We start from the raw sequence: 13,314 nt of genomic DNA on the forward strand, positions 1-13,314 counted from the left end.
CCAAAGCTGAAGTCCAGTGGCTTGGGGCATGTTTTGAGATGCACCCCAGCTTGTCTGGGGGCAATGCCCACTGCAGAATCTATTCCCTGCCCCCCACACCATGGACTAGGGCCCGTCGATTGGAGGAAGGAACTGCAGGGATTTCATTCCAGAACAATACAATCACAGGCCAGAATTCTCCTTGCCCTAGTCCTCCTGTCCAAATCACATGACCCTGGAGAGAGTGTCCCACTGCTTCCGATATAATTCTAACATTTGTTGTACTACCTCAAGCTCATCAATAAGTTGCTCAAAGATGGCACTAGACGGGGGGTGTCAAACTTCTTTCAGCCCAAGGGCTAAATTCATTTTCAGGGATCTTGGGTCCACATTCCAGTGGTGAACGGGGTCAAAGGCGGGGGGGGGGGGGCAAAATTCCCAAAATGCCAGTTTAAAGCTCTTGCAGCCAATAACTAAGCCTTCAGAGAGGCTTTTCAACCTTTTCGGACAGTAGGGCCATCTGGGGAATTCCAGAGAGCTAGACTGGGACCCCAAGTGGGCCAGATTTGGCCTGTGGGCCTGAGGTTCTCAGCTGCACTAGACTGTCCATTAGTGGCAGTAACCTGTTGCCCCTTTTGCTCCAGGTATTTTGCCAACACTTGGACTAGAGAGCAGGATTTCTGGAAGACACCGCAGTCTCTCTACTATGCTCTCGCAGATCAGTTGTTTGCTCTGTAAACATGTGCGTAGTCAGGGAAATGTTTTGTGTTGTAGGATTTTATCCACATAAATTATTTATTTATTTACAATACTTATATATCACTCCACATCAAAGATTTTGGAGTAGTGAACAACACGATAAAAGAATAAAACCCCATAATTAAAAACATTTTAAAAGTACAGATTCTGAACTTAAAAGAGCAGCTGGTCACTCAGGGAAGGTCTCTCAGAACAGCAATGTCTCCAGGAGGTGCTGAAAACAACACAACGTTGGCTTCTGCCTGACCTCCAAAGGCAGGGGATTCCATAGAAAGGGGGCTACTATGCTGAAGGCTCATAGAATCATAGAACAGTAGGGTTGGAAGGGGCCTACAAGGCCATCGAGTCCAACCCCCTGCTCAATGCAGGAACCCAAGTCACAGCATCCCTGACAGATGGCTGTCCAGCCTCATCTTGAATGCCTCCAGTGTGGGAGAGCCCACCACCTCCCTAGGGAATTGGTTCCATTGTCGTATTGCTCTAACAGTCAGGAAGTTTTTCCTGATGTTCAGCCAGAATCTGGCTTCCTGTAACTCTTCACTCTTTCCTGGTGGACTCCAACTGGGCCATAGGTCCGTGTGGAACCACCAGGAACATGCCCTCTGATGATCTCAGTGACCGGGCAGGTTAGTAAAGAAGGCGGCACTCTCTCAGGTATCCTGGTCCCAAGTTGTTTAGGGCCTTGTACAGTAGTACTAATACCTTAAACCTGGCCGGGTAGCGAATAGGCAGCCCGTGCAGTTCCCTCAGCAAAGGAGTTACATGCTGAAAAAGGGCAGCTCCCGACAACAGCCGAGCTGGTAAAAGAATAAAACACCAGGTTAAAACAGTTAAAACATTTTTTAAAAAGACAAATTCCACTAAGGTTGAATTTTAATAAACTGCAGCTGGCCACACAAGGAAGGCCTCTCGAAATAACAATGTCTTCAGGAGGTGCCGGAAGGAACACAATGTTGGCGCCTGCCTAACCTCCAAAGGCAGGGAATTCCACAGGAAGGGGGTCATCACGCTGACAGCTCTTTTTCTGGTGGATTCCAACCGGGCCATAGGTCCATGTGGAGCCATTAACCCTTAAATTAGGGTTAATGGAAGACTGGTGTGTGATAGGTGGGAGGGGTGCATGAGTGAGGAGAATTCTAAGGGGTTTAAAATGGAGAGTCTTGACAGTTTAACAGTCAGATAGGGTTTAGGGATTCAGCAAATCAACGTCTAGGGATATGAGATTGGGTGGTGGTTTTAGAAGGGGTAGGTATGAAGGACAGGATTAAGGCTAAGATATTTAAATAATAATCTCTATATACTTTCTTGTATATAACAGACATTTATTCATTTTCTTATTTATATAAATTCTACATGTTGGCTTGGTTTGTTAATGCTACCAAATAACAACATCTATTTTCCTGTTACTACAACTACACCAATTGAAGGAAACCAGTTACCCCAGTGGGTGTCTCCTTGACACAAGGTGAAAAGGGCTGAAGCTTTGGGATTCGGTGTGGACAACTGGCCAAAGCTGAGGCAGATGTTCTGGTGGGTTTCCAGTTTCACGTGTGTGGAAACCGGGGAAGGAATAACCCAGAGATAGGAATGTTACATCTCCTTATGGGGTGCGTCACTTACCTGATCCACGGTAGTTACCAGAGTTTTAAGTCATACAGTTTCAAATATTTTGAAAGCTAGGCATCAAAGTACACATAATCCTAATATCCGCCCCCCCACACACACACACACCCTGTCAAGGAGAAAGCAGCTGGGGGAGGACGATATATAGTGGTGTTAGAATAGGTAGCAGTTATATCCAGCAAAAGGACTGCAGGGAGACTAGAAGCTGAACTCCAGTATAGAGGTCAAGAGAGAGGAGCCTAAGGGGTTCGTCACACGGAGCTTTTATCCTGCTATTGAGGTGACTCTGTCACGGAAGTTTGCGGGCTCTTTAGATGACGCCGTTACCCTCCAGGATGTCTCCCACAATTTCCCCCAGCCTATCCCGTGTTTTCCCCAAACGCAATAAATGTGGTATTTTTTCCAGCCCACGGGACAGGAGCGCCATGGCCTCCCCATCAAATTCTCCAATAGCGGGAGAAACTGCTCTGCCTGCCTGCTGGGGTGTTTGTTTTCGGTTGCTGGAGACACACACAGTCAGGATGACGAAGGCACTGAGGATGGGAGCAGGGCATGCAGGAGCAGATTTGACAGGCACGAGGTCAAGGATCGGCCGCCAATTGCAACTCCTGCCTCCACTCAAGTGTTGCTGAGGAAGGACTTTCCTTGATTCCCAGGTGTCTGCCATGTAAATGCTTGAGCACATTTCTCAGTTGGAGGGAGAAGAGAGCAAAATGCTTCCCTGCAACGAAGGGAGACACATCTGATCCCCCACCCTACCAAGCTCAGAAGCAACGTCTTCTGTTGTTTCAGAGCACCCTATTAAGTTCAATGGGGCTTACTCCCAAGTAAGTGTGCCAAGGGTTTCAGACTTACAGGGTGATCTTCTGTCTACTCAGAAGTAAGTCCCATTGAGTTCAATGGGGCTTACTCCCACATAAGTGTGCCAAGGGCTATAGACTTCCTCTCCCCCCACCCCTTTCCCCCTCCCTCTCCCCCATAGCTGAGTCTTCCATTATCTTTCATTGATCTTGTGGAAAGAATCCTTTAACCTAACCCCTAATGTGTTATGTCCCCTTCATGGATCACTGCCTTGTTGTGGCGAAGGGGCTTGCATAAATCAGTGAAGCCATAAGCTATGCCGTGCTGGGCCACCCAAGACAGACAGGTCATGGTGGAGAGTTCTGACAAATGTGGTCCACTAGAGAAGGAAATGGCAACCCACTCCAGTATTCTTGCCAAGAAAACCCCATGGAACGTATCACAAGGCTAAAAGATATGACACTGGAAGATGAGCCCCTCAGGTCGGAAGGTGTCCAATATACTACTGGGGAAGAGCAGAGGGAATTTCCAAGTAGCGCCAGAAAGAGTGAAGCGGCTGGGCCAAAGCCGAAAGGACACTGAGCTGTGGATGTGTCTGGTGGTGAAAAGAAAGTCCGATGCTGTAAAAAACAATATTGTTTAGGAACCTGGAATGTAAGATCAATGAAGCAAGGTAAGCTGGAGGTGGTCAAACATGAGATGGCAAGATTGAACATCGACATCTTGGGAATCAGCGAACTAAAATGGACAGGCATGGGTGAATTTAATTCAGGTGACCATCATATCTACTACTGTGGGCAAGAATCCCTTAGAAGAAATGGAGTAGCACTCATAGTCAACAAAAGGGTGGGAAAAGCAGTACTGGGGTACAATCTCAAAAACGATAGAATGATCTCAGTACGAATCCAAGGCAAACCATTCAACATCACAGTAATTCAAGTCTATGCCCCAACCACTGATGCCGAAGAAGCTGAGGTTGATCAGTTGTATAGAATCATAGAATAGTAGGGTTGGAAGGGGCCTACAAGGCCATCGAGTCCAACCCCCTGCTCAATGCAGGAATCCAAGTCAGAGGATCCCTGACAAATGGCTGTCCAGCCTCGTCTTGAAGGCCTCCAGTGTGGGAGAGCCCACCACCTCCCCAGGTAATTGGTTCCATTGTCGTATTGCTCTTACAGTCAGGAAGTTTTTCCTGATGTTCAGCCGGAATCTGGCTTCCTGGAACTTGAGCCCATTATTCCGTGTCCTGCACTCTGGGATCATCAAGAAGAGATCCTGGCCTTCGTCTCTGTGACAACCTTTCAAGTACTTGAAGAGTGCTATCATATCTCCCCACAGTCTTCTCTTCTCAAGGCTAAACTTGCCCAGTTCTTTCAGTCTCTCTTCATAGGGCTTTGTTTCCAGTCCCCTGATCATCTTTGTTGCCCTCCTCTGAACCCTCTCCAGTTTGTCTGCATCCTTCTTAAAGTGTGGTGCCCAGAACGGGACACAGTACTCCAGATGAGGCCTAACCAGTGCTGAGTAGAGGGGAACTAGTACTTCCTGGGATTTGGAAGCTATGCTTCTATTAATGCAGCCCAAAATAGCATTTGCCTTTTTTGCAGCCACATCACATTGTTGGCTCATATTCAGCTTGTGATCAACAACAATTCCAAGATCAAATGAAGACCTACAACACCTTCTAGAACTAACACCAAAAAAAGATGTCCTTTTCATCATAGGGGATTGGAATGCTAAAGCAGGAAGTCAAGAAATCACCGGGATAACAGGCAAGCATGGCCTTGGTGTACAAAATGAAGCAGGACAAAGGCTAATAGAGTTCTGTCAAGAGAACACTCTGATCATAGCAAACACTCTTTTCCAACAGCACAAGAGGCGACTCTACACATGGACATCAGCAGATGGTCAATATCGAAATCAGATTGATTATGTCCTTTGCAGCCAAAGATGGAGAAGCTCTATACAGTCAGTCAAAACAAGACCTGGAGCTGACTCAGATTAAATGTGGCTCAGATCATGAGCTTCTTATTGCAAAATTTCGGCTTAAATTGAAGAAAAACCACCAAACCATTCAGGTATGACCTAAATGATATCCCTTATGAATATACAGTGGAGGTGATGAATAGATTTAAGGGATTAGACATGATAGACAGAGTGCCTGAGGAACTATGGACGGAGGTCTGTAACGTTGTTCAGGAGGCAGCAACGAAATCCATCCCAAAGAAAAAGAAATGCAAGAAAGCAAAGTGGCTGTCTGATGAGGCTTTACAAGTAGCGGACGAAAGAAGGGAAGCGAAAAGCAAGGGAGAAAGGGGAAGATATACCCAACTGAATGCAGAGTTCCAGAGAACAGCAGGGAGAGACAAGAAGGCCTTCTTAAATGAAAAATGCAAGGAAATCGAGGAAAACAACAGAATGGTAACGACTAGAGATCTCTTCAAGAAAATCGGAGATCTCAAGGGAACGTTTTGTGCAAAGACGGGCATGATAAAGGACAAAGAAGGCAGGGACCTAACAGAAGCAGATGAGATTAAAAAGAGATGGAAAGAATACACAGAAGAACTATACAGGAAAGATCTGAATGTCCCTGACAGCCATGATAGTGCGGTCACTGAACTTGAGCCGGACATCCTAGAGAGTGAAGTCAAGTGGGCCTTAGGAAGCATTACTAACAACAAAGCTAGCGGAGGTGACAGTATTCCAGCTGAGCTATTTAAAATCCTAAAAGATGATGCTGTTAAAGTGCTGCATTCAATATGCCAACAAATTTGGAACACTCAACAGTGGCCGCAAGACTGGAAAAGGTCAGTTTACATTCCAATTCCAAAGAAGGGCAACGCCAAAGAGTGTTCAAACTACCGCACAGTTGCGCTCATTTCACATGCCAGGAAGGTGATGCTCAAAATCCTACAAGCTAGGCTTCAGCAGTATGCGAACCGAGAACTACCGGAAGTACAAGCGGGGTTTCAAAGAGGCAGAGGAACTAGAGATCAAATCGCCAACGTTCGCTGGATCATGGAGAAAGCAAGAGAATTCCAGAAAAACGTCTATTTCTGCTTCATTGACTACGCTAAAGCCTTTGATTGTGTGGATCACAACAAACTGTGGCAAATTCTTAAAGTGATGGGAGTACCAGACCACCTTACCTGTCTCTTGAGAAACCTGTACGAGGGTCAAGAAGCAACAGTAAGAACCAGACATGGAACAACCGAGTGGTTCAAAATTGGGAAAGGAGTACAACAAGGCTGCATATTGTCACCCTGCTTATTTAACTTATATGCAGAGTACATCATGAGAAACACCGGGTTGGATGAATCACAGGTCGGAATTAAGATTGCTGGGAGAATTATCAACAACCTCCGATATGCAGACGATACCACCCTAATGGCAGAAAGCGAAGAGGATCTCAAGAGCCTCTTGTTGAGGGTGAAAGTGGAGAGTGCAAAAGCTGGTTTGAAACTCAACATTAAAAAAACGAAGATCATGGCATCTGGCCCCATCACTTCCTGGCATATAGAAGGGGAAGAAATGGAAGCAGTGACAGATTTTACTTTCTTGGGCTCCAAGATCACTGCAGACGGTGACTGTAGCCATGAAATTAAAAGACGCTTGCTCCTTGGGAGGAAAGCTATGGCACACCTAGACACCATAGTAAGAAGCAGAGAGATCACCTTGCCGACAAAGGTCCGTCTAATCAAAGCTATGGTTTTCCCAGTAGTAATGTATGGCTGTGAGAGCTGGACAATAAGGAAGGCTGAGCGCCGAAGAATTGATGCTTTCGAACTGTGGTGCTGGAGAAGACTCTTACGAGTCCCCTGGACTGCAAGGAGGTCAAATCAGTCCATCCTAAAGGAAATCAACCCTGAGTGCTCATTGGAAGGACAGATACTGAAGCTGATGCTCCAATATTTTGGCCACCTAATGCGAAGAGAGAACTCTCTGGAAAAGACCCTGATGCTGGGAAAGACTGAAGGCAAAAGGAGAAGGGGATGGCAGAGGATGAGATGGCTAGATAGCATCACGGATGCAATGAATATGAACTTGAGCATGCTCCGGGAAAGAGCGCAGGACAGGAAGGCCTGGTGTGCTATGGTCCATGGGGTCATGAAGAGTCGGACACGACTGAACGACTGAACAACAACAACTCAAGCAGAACACAACGGGGTAATTTGATAGCTCATTATCTGAGAGCTATTTAAAAATGGAACAAAGGGCATTTACTGCAGGAGACGCCCTGGAGGATCACTGCATCATGTAAAGAGCCTGCAAACTTCCATGAGGGAGCAATTTCAATCGCAAGGTAAAAGCTCCGTGTGAAGATAGCTTAGACGCTGAACTCCAGTATAGAGGTGAAGAACAAGGAGCCTCAGCAAGCACTACAGATCTTGTTTCATTCTCAGTAAAGCTTTAGTCACAGCAGGTAGGCTTCTGTCTTCCATGGACTAAGAAAGTACTATTAAAACAGTGGGAAAACTGCCAGTGAGGAAAGAATTCAGAACACCCACCCCAGGTGTTTGCATGTTCCAAGGTTGCATTTTGTAAGAGAGGAGGAAAGGAAAGGGGGAAGAACCTGCATGGCTATACTTTTGCCCTAAGCCATCCAGAGCCTTTGAGATCTTAATGAGCTTCTCTGTTGCCTCCACCCCTTTCTTGACTGTTCCAAAAGATCTGTCCAAGCAAGTGCAACATGACCTCAGAGCGATTGTTCATACGCTCTTTCAGTTCCAACAGAAATATTGCCAAACTGGGGCTTGTAAACCTAAGAATGTATTCATTTCCCAATCATGAGTGACAACTACCACAAGAGGGAGGGAAAAAAGAGGAAAAAATGGATGTTGGTTACCATGCTGATCTCCTTCTGTAGAGTTGTAGAGGCAGCCAGATTGAAAAGGTAGATAAATGCACATTCCGCTTCCAGATAGGGCTTTTAGCACGCCATCATCCTGCCTCATTCGTGGAATTTGGGGGGTGGTCCAGACTTCGCCGTCTTTTACTTGTGACTGTCCTGTGTTTTCCCACCACTTCTTGCATCCTTTTTCTTCTGAAAGAAAATCCATTAAGGGAGAAAAGACAGAATAGCTGCAAAATGCCTTCTGATTCTTGGCACTAGGACTCCACTGTCTAGAAGCACTCAAGGGAGGGGAACCACTTTCTTCAACCCAAGAGTCAGATTCAATTTCAGAGGAGCTTTTGGGGCCCGCATTCTAGTGTGGGTGGGGCCCGCATTCTAGTGTGGGTGGGGCCAAAGCAAAGGGGAGGGGCCAAAGATACAAAAGTTACAAAAATACCTGCATCTTGTAGCTTAAAGCTCTTGCTGCCCAGTTACTAAGCCTTAGGCAGTGGAGGCTGGTGGCTCCTATTTTGGTGGAGCTATGATTCTGGGTTTCAGTCAGAACCAACCAGGACTCTAAAGGATCTTTCCAAAGTGCTGAACCCTGTCCCCAATAGGTTCAGCACCTTGGATAGCTCCTGTAGAGTTCTGGCTGGCTCTGACTGAAACCAAGAATGTAATCATAGCCCCACCAAAATCAGAGCCACCATCCTCCATTGGCCTTAGGGGAGGCATTTCAACATTTAGAATGGGGGGAAATGCACAAAAGCCACCAAACGATTGCTAGTTAGAGGTTTTTATGGGGTCTCAAGCACCAGGATATGGATGGGCCTCTTTTATCTCCAAATTGTGGCTATCTTCCTATCCATGCCCACCACCCCCAACAGTTAAACCATAGTGCAGGGTTCATACATAACAACAACCCACAGTTCAACAACCCATGATTCAACAACAGTCCACACTCAACTCATACTCTGAGTTGTTGTTACATGTGAGCGAGGCCACGTGTTTTTTTGAGAGACGGAAGTCCTTATTTTGAATCTATGCACTGTGAAAGTGATGCACTCTTTCTTCCCGGGGGGATCATTTTCATTAGTGGCCAAAGGCAGCAAGGCCATTAGTGACCTACAAGGTGCTGTGAAATAAGCAGGGCTATTTGTACTCAGCTCAGCATTCAAAGATATTCAAATTCTGTACCTGGGCAATCCAAATTCTGTGCCAAGGAAAACTGGACGCTGTAACACAAAGTGTTATACATTTTGCACATGGAGCAAATATGCAGCATTTCTAATATTTTCTGCAATTTACTACTTGCTCTTTACAGTTTCATATAAGCCTATATCCTGATAGCAAAGTCAGTTCTCTGAGTGTGGATCCTTATATAATCAAAACAGAACCACAGACACACACATGAGGAAGCAGGAATGGGGGAACCCCAAGATTTGCAGAAGTACAAAAATATTTTGAAAAATATCATAAAGCAGATGTAGGGGAAGCAAAACTAGCCCAATGAGGACTGAGCATGCTCAGTTGCCATGGAATGCTGTTGGCACTGGCAGAGGGGTGGAAGACCTAGGGGGAGGGGGAATGGCAAAAGGCATGGCTGGCATCTTCAACCACACTGCAACATTTTGTTGCAGATCTGTACATCTCTGCTCTGACATTTCAGCTGGCGTTGTCCACATACTTTCCAAGCATATCTCTGCAGACATAAAAGTTTGAAAAGAGGGTGAAGCAGCAAGATTAGCAGTAGATTAGAGACGTAGTTTATGTGGAGTGTGTGTGTGTATATATATATATGTAGTATTTATTTATGTATTTATTTAGTACATTTCTAATCTGCCCAATAACGAATGTTCTCTGAGTGGATTGCAACAACTAAAAAACACATACAACTAAAATGACATTTTAAAACATTTAAAATACAATACAAATATTTAAAAGAATAAAATACAATATAATAAACAACAAACAGCATATATATGGATATGGATATGTGGGGGAGGGGGCAGGACTGTACCCACTGGTCCTGTCCCAATCCCGCCCCACAACATCCATTCATTTATGAAACATTCGAAGAGGACACCAGAAAGGAGTAGAGTCTTCAGTGACAGGTAATATGTGTGTGTGTGTGGGGGGGGGGGGGTCCAGAGGCCTGGGCAGGAATCCTTGGCATGAGAACTGCAATGTTATCCGTGTGTCCAAGGCTGTGCATTTGCCAGGGGCCCAAGAAGAGCGAGTGTGGCCAATTACGCCCAGCCAAAAGAGAGGAAATGCCACCTATGACACTTATGAATTGCCCCCCCCAGAGGACAAAGGAGGACATCAATTTGCAAAAAATGTGCATATGCTAATTTATATGTATAGATGTAAACTGATAACTGCTGTCATTTAAACAAAAATCCAGTTCATTTCACCACAGTGGGGAAGACCGTGACCAGGTGACCTGTGTGCCTGCTGTTCAGTCTGTTGTCCAGGTACTCACCGTGGATGGGTGATCCCAAGGCCTCTGCTCTTCCTTCTAATGGTTCTTGATCTTTAAACCAGACTTCGACTGGTCAGCCCTGCAAACAGAGGACTGTCCTCTGTAAAGTAGGTCACATGGCCACCCTAAGACCAGCAGAGGGCCCAATGCCCCAACAGGACTTCCAGTTCCACTTTGCACAGAATATCCAGGGAGATCTTTGTTTTATTTATTATGCATATAAGCCATCATAGCACAAGAGGACAAGTCACTGTCCCAGTCTCAGAATTCTCCTTTCCACATCCTGCCTCTTCCATGTTAGGGGGCCCCTCTAAGGGTGCAATGGTCAAGTGCCCCCCCCATCCCGGAGCCAGCATTGATTGTCTTCTTTCGTCACACCAACATTTGAAGAGCTTGTAAGCCAAACGGGCTTTGAAGAGCGTGTAAGCCAGGCAGGCTGCTTGTTTCAAAGAATTTGGCAGTAATGAGGCCCAAGTGAGGCTCATGAAGGAATGTGTGCCAATGTCCAATTAGTCTCTCAGACAGCCTTTGGCCTATGGAAGTAGCTACCAGAGCAGGGGGTGTGAACGGACAGGGATATAAAAGAAAGCTGTTCTGGGGTTCATGGCAGGACATCACCTGCAATCAAACCACTGTGACCATCCATAAAGTATATCAGCCACCAAAGGATGGAGGGATTTAGTATTGGTTAAAATAGGGCAAACCGTGTGTGCGCTGATGGCGCCATTAAAACATCCTTTTAAAGTGTGTAGTACTTTATGGGTGGCCCCACTCACTTTTTTGTTTACTATAAAAGAGAAGGGAGGGGTCTGATACACTTCCATCACATCCCTTTTCCATACCTGATGACTTAACAATCCATAAAAGCAAAGAAAGTTTACCTTCTTCCTCTACTCCAGTCATCCCCAACATGGTGCCCCCCCATATTTTGGACAACATCCCATCACCCCCAGCCAGCATGGCCACTGAATGGGAGCTGTAGTCCAATACATATGGAGGGCACCAGATTGGGGAAGGCTGACCTACTCTAGAGTTTCCACTTTCTGCATACTTTATTTGACTCATTTTTACATTAATCCTGATCGTATCCCTGATGTAGTCTAAAATGTTTTCAAACTGTATTTATTTGAGAATGAACTGGCGATTTAAGGCTGCAGTTCTGTACAGACACACCCAGATTTTCTTCTGAGTAGACATGAATAGGATTTTGTAAAGCTTTTTTTATTTATGTTATCTACTGCCTTGTTTAGCGTGATGAGAAAGGAGATAAGGTCTTCTAATATTTGCTTGCAGGACCTGAGATCTGAGCAACCGAATATCTCAGGTTTAACAACGTTTATCTTTATTTACAGAAGTGGTGAGAACTACTCTGGTGTCATTTTGCAGCTTAGGTTCAGTTGTGCTTAATGTAGGTATTTTGCAAGCTAGAACTCAGAGAGGTACCTTGAAAGAGTATTTTTCTCTGAGTATTTTCATCTGAATGTTAATGGATAGTAAAGCTGAATCCAGCCCCTGCTCCTTAGAAATTCAAATTCTATAATCCATTTTCCAGTGTATGAAATGTATGACTTATCTAGTCATCCCCCACCACCGGTTCAACATCACTTTGAAAAAGTTCATCATGATTATTCCCACATCCTTAGAATAGATTAGTTTCAATAGAGTGGACTCACACTTGGCTGAATCTTATCCAGATGATAATGTCTTCTGCTTGTACCCTCTCATGTTATCCCACTTCTTTTTCCTTATCTCAGAAAACGTTTAGACAGAAAAAGAAGCCTACAACTAAGGGGGCGGGGGGGGGGGAGAGATGGGATTTCTGCACAATGCCTTCTAATTGGTAACGCTTAGGAGCCCTTCATCTGGAAGCACTTTCAATGTCATATAAATATCGTAAGACTCGTTCTCAGAGGTGAAGATTTTATTATGCAATCACCCTGCCTCATGAACGTAATTTTATAGGGGGAAGCGGGAGTCGTCCAGATGACTTCCTCGTCAATCTCTGAAGGTGCAATCCTATGCATGTTTAGACAGAGAAAAGGCCCCAGCCAGCAATGCTAACGTCTGTCCAAACTTTCCTTTTCCCACTGCGTCTTGCGTCTTTTTTCTTAATAGGAAAACTCAATTAAAGGACGGAATAGCTGCACACAATGCCTTCTGACTGCTGGTGCTGGGAGCTCTCTGTCTGGAAATATCTCACTGTCAAGATTCTGAGTCCTCTGGACATCCCTGAGAGCATCATCCAATCCGGGATTTGACTGTGGCTGCGACCGGGTAGCCGCGCGCCTCCTCCTCCTTCCCGGCAAAAGGAGTTCCGATCTTTGTAACTCCGTTCTTATTTTGTGCGGAGAAATGTGAGCCAGGAAGTTACATCTCACGAGAACTGGGTTATCACTCTAACATTTCCTATCTCTGTGCTTCCCTCTGCCTCGCGATCAGTCTCTATGGTTCCCCCCCCCCCAATCATTTTGACGATTTTGACGAGACTTGGTTGTTCTCATAGAGATGGAAAAATAATAACATTCGTGTCTGTGAATTTCATCTCCGCGACGATGTGATATTTGTCTCCTCACTACTGCATTTGCTTTTAGAGTATTTGTTATTCGCCCTCAGGGTTTAAAGGCCGGTCTAGGACCCGCTGCCTTTTACTCTATGAACACCCGCTCTGGCGGTACTACGGCGAGTTGTTATGTGACGTCAGTTCTCCTCTCTATGGTTCGCCTACTTCCTAGTAGATTCCTCTACTTCTATTGCTCATAGACTTGTAATAGTAGACTAATATACAGACACAGTTTCCGGGCTAAATAGAATTTCCCCCCCCCCCCCGGTCCCGCCG

Source organism: Heloderma suspectum, chromosome 6 (genome assembly GCF_057233095.1).
Source record: "Heloderma suspectum isolate Gila_16-S chromosome 6, 16-S_ref, whole genome shotgun sequence".
NCBI classification, from domain to species: domain Eukaryota; kingdom Metazoa; phylum Chordata; class Lepidosauria; order Squamata; family Helodermatidae; genus Heloderma; species Heloderma suspectum.